At 40.8% G+C, this 4,305-nt stretch overlaps 1 non-coding gene and 1 pseudogene across 1 annotated transcript; one reads left to right on the top strand and one right to left on the bottom strand.

Annotated features, from left to right (window-relative positions):
* Window positions 1-2,036: 2,036 nt before the first annotated feature.
* LOC130889674 (U6 spliceosomal RNA) lies at window positions 2,037-2,143 on the top strand. The gene has a single exon (XR_009058620.1). It is a non-coding gene; the product is annotated as a U6 spliceosomal RNA (small nuclear RNA).
* Window positions 2,144-2,374: 231 nt separating this feature from the next.
* On the bottom strand, window positions 2,375-3,801 carry LOC130874588 (tubulin alpha-1 chain-like; annotated as a pseudogene).
* Between the last annotated feature and the right edge of the window lie 504 nt (window positions 3,802-4,305).

Here is a 4,305-nt window from a genome sequence, read left to right as displayed (position 1 = left end):
AGGGGAGGGTGTATGTGATAAAAGATTCAAACTCTAGAAAGTGACACAAAATTTAGAGATTTCTTTGTTGATTTTTAATTTGGATGACTTAGGTACAGATTAGATTCAGGTGTTGAAATATCTAGTTATCATTGTTAAAGCTTACCCCAATGTGTTTTCAATTTTCTTTCTCTTGTTTTTTATGTTTTGTCTGTGGATGTGTTTACCAATAAAGTATGTTCTTAAACATAAAAGAAAGTCTGAAGTATTTTCTAACACAGCCAGCCAACCTGTGTCTCTTGAGTGGAGGATTGAGGCCATTTGTGTTAGGGTTGTTATTGAGAGATGCTTACTGAGTTCTAAAACTTTTGTTGGTTGTTTTTTTTGAGATGGTTGTAGTAAGTTTTTTATTTTTAATTTTTAACTTTCTTCCCTGATGGAGGTGGGTCATCTTTCTATCTGTTGCTTTCATTGGTTAATTAATAAAGAAACTGCTTGGCCTCTGATAGGGTAGAATCTAGATAGGCGGAGTAAACAGAACAGAATGCTGGGAGAAAGAAGCCGAGTCAGGAGTCGCCATGATTCTCCCACTCCAGACAGACGCGGGTTAAGATCTTTCCTGGTAAGCCAGCTCGTGGTACTACACAGAATATTAGAAATGGGTTAGATCAATATGTAAGAGCTAGCCAATAAGAGGCTGGAACTAATGGGCTAGGCAGTGTTCAAAAGAATACAGTTTCCGTGTAATTATTTCGGGGCATAAGCTAGCCATGTGGGCGGCCGGGTGCCAGAGACGCAGCCCTGCCGCTATTATTACACTTCCCTATCAGTTTCAGGAGTTCTGTGGTTTAATTGTTGTAAGACATACATTGGAGTGACATCTGTTGGGGTCTAGCCTGGATGAAATTCACATGTTCCAGGGTAGGAGCATGAAGACTAGAATTATTAAGCAAAAAGAACAGAGATTGAGAAAAATAAAAGGCAGAAACAAAGCACAGCACCAGGAGGGATAGTCAGTGAATATTGAACATCTGCATTTACTCTTCCACACATGCATATACTTCACTCCAAAAGGAAAGGGGGGAGGCAAGAGACTCCATTAAGATGATATCAGGAATAGACTTGAATTCTATGACCTCTGGTCCAGGTGGAGCAGATCCACCCATATCCAAAATACTAATTAACCACACACTAGGTAAGGATCTCTTGTTTTAAGACTCACCCATTGTCAACAACTTTGAAAGAGCAAAAATAAGCTCAAACTCTCTGATCTTTAGTCAAGGTGGAACAGGTTTACATCTTTGGGCCTCCATATTTAATGATTTGAATATATTAGATTCCTCCCTGTCTTTTGTTCAGCTAGTTCTCTGGTGGAATTTCATCACTTTGCTTTGTGATTGAGACTTCCTTTATCTTGACTATGAGAGTTATTGATGATAGATTTGATACTATTTTGATATTGTACCTTTGCAGGTGAATTGGAATTTTGACCTTACAGATTTTACTATTAATTGACGTTTTTACCATAATGTATTATAGAGAGGGTCTTGTGTATTTATAATTATTTGAGGTTCTAAATGATTCTTAAGTGTGAATTTATATTTTTTCCTTTAAATTTAAGAAAATTTATGAGGTAATTTTATTGAATGTCTATGCCTCTAGTATTTATTCCAACTTCTTTTCACATCCCACACATTGTTAGGCTGGTTATCTTGATCATTTTCCAAGTTCTTGGCTGTTGTAATTTTATCTTATTTTTGTTTTCTACATTGGTTTTGGATATAGTAGTTCATCAGCCATATCCTCCATCTCAAATATCCCTTTGCTCTGATTAATAGACTTTGTCTCTGCATTGGAATGGCAGGTTTGAATTTTGATGTGGAGAATTCTGAGACATAGAAACCTTCAAAATCTTTCTCACTTTCGGCATAGGAAGACACTGAAATGAAGGCCTTCAAACATACTTTCTCTGTTCTCTAAACACTTTACAGCTTATGGTGTCTGTAATATATAGTTTTGCATATAGAAAAGTAAAATATTGGAATTTAGGAATAAAAATGCTTCCTTTGATAGCACATATGTTATATTTTCAATGACCTGGAGAAGAGTTGCATGGCTCCTGTACAGAGACAACAATTATGCTTGTGAAACATTCATTATTTTTATCATAGTTTCTGGCAAGTAAATTTTTTTTAAGACAGGGAATATTTTACTTAAAATCCATCAGTGAAATGGACGGCTTGGGTCTATGACAAATCCTTCATATTTTAAAGCATAAGTCAGTAACTGTATGAAAGCACACATTGCCACATACAAATTAGCTGATCAGACCACATTTTTTATGTTGGAACACAATAAACTTCTCTGTAAAAACAGCACCTTTGTGACATTTAATTTAGTATTCCTCTCCTTCTTCCTCACCCTCTCCTTCAACAGAATCCATACCAACCTCCTCATAATCCTTCTCCAGGGCAGTCATATCTTCACAGGCCTCAGAGAACTCCCCCTCCTCCATACCCTCACTTACATACTAGTGCACAAAGGCACACTTGGCATACATCAGATCAAACTTGTGATCTAGGCGAGTTCAGACGTCAGCGATGGCTGTGGTGTTGCTCAGCATGCACACAGCTCTCTGGACCTTGGCCAGGTCTCCACCAGGTACCACAGTGAGAGGCTGGTAATTAATGCCAACCTTGAAGCCAGTGGGGCACCAGTCCACAAACCGGATGGTACGCTTGGTCTTGATGGTGGCTATAGCAGCATTGACATCTTTGGGAATCACATCACCACGGTACAACAGGCAGCAAGCCATGTATTTGCCGTGGCGAGGGTCACATTTCACCATCTGGTTGGCTGGCTCAAAGCAGGCATTGATGATCTCTGCTACAGAAAGCTGCTCATGGTAGGCTTTCTCAGCAGAGATGACAGGGGCATATGTGGCCAGAGGGAAGTGAATACGAGGGTAGGGCACCAGGTTGTCTGGAATTCTGTCAGGTCAACATTCAGCGCTCCATCAAATCTGAGGGAAGCAGTGATGGAGGACACAATTTGACCTATCAACCTATTTAGGTTAGTGCAAGTGGGGCGCTCAATATCGAGGTTTCTACGACAGATGTCATAGATGGCCTCGTTGTCTACCATGAAGGCACAATCAGAGTGCTCCAGGGTGGTATGGGTGGTGAGGATGGAGTTGTAGGGCTCAACCACAGGTGGAAACCTGAGGGGGGGGGCTGGGTAGATGGAGAACTCTAGCTTGGACTTCTTTCCGTAATCAACAGAGAGCCTCTCCATCAGCAGGGAGGTGAACCCAGAGCCAGTTACCCCCCAAAGCTGTGGAAGACCAAGAAGCCCTGAAGACCTGTGCACTGGTCGGCCAGCTTGCGAATTCTGTCCAAGACAAGGTCAATGATTTCCTTGCCAATGGTGTAGTGGCCACAGGCACAGTTATTGGCAGCATCTTCCTTGCCTGTGATGAGCTGCTCAGGGTGGAAAAGCTGGCGGTAGGTATTAGTGCGAACTTCATCAATAACTGTGGGTTCCAGGTCTACGAACACTGCCCGGGGCACATGTTTGCCAGCGCCTGTTTCACTGAAGAAGGTGTTGAAGGAGTCATCTCTTTCCCCAATGGTCTTGTCACTGACGGCCAGATGCCTTGTTCCAGGCGGTAGAGTTCTCAGCAGGCATTGCCGATCGGGACACCAGCCTGGCCAATGTGGATGGAGATGCACTCTGGCATGGTCGCTGCTTCGCTGCTTCCCGGAGGATGGCGGAGACGAGGAGGAGGTGTTGCTTCTTACAGGGCGACTCCTAGGTGGTCGATGTAAGAGAACCTCCTGGCAAGTAAATTTTATCCAAAAGACTATAAAACAATTTTTGAGAAATATAAAAAATAAATGTTGTATTAGAGTTTTGTAAGTTCCCCAAGATTTATAATCCTAAATTTTATAGTGCTTCTGGAATTGGACTCAGAAAACTGTCTGTGTTAAATTCTACTCTTTTTGCATCTCTTGTGACTTCAAGCTACACAAAGTATCTCGGAAATACAATGTTGATTACCAAAAATGGAGTTGGAGAGATTGATTCAGAGCTTTTATCAAGGGTTATCAGAGGACATATAACATGGTACTCAACAAATATTAACAAGTGCTAAATAATAAATAACATGGTATTACTTGTTGTGAAATTAAGTTCTTAAAATGTCTCAAAAGCTATACCTTGCAAGAAATAGGCATCATACATATTTTTGATTTCTGAATTAGAGTTTCTTGTGATTAAGGAATTTACAATTAGACTGACAGTAGTTCACAACTTCCAACATGAGAA

Source organism: Chionomys nivalis, chromosome 1, assembly GCF_950005125.1.
Source record: "Chionomys nivalis chromosome 1, mChiNiv1.1, whole genome shotgun sequence".
Lineage (NCBI taxonomy): Eukaryota > Metazoa > Chordata > Mammalia > Rodentia > Cricetidae > Chionomys > Chionomys nivalis.
This window is presented reverse-complemented; position numbering and strand designations above follow the sequence as displayed.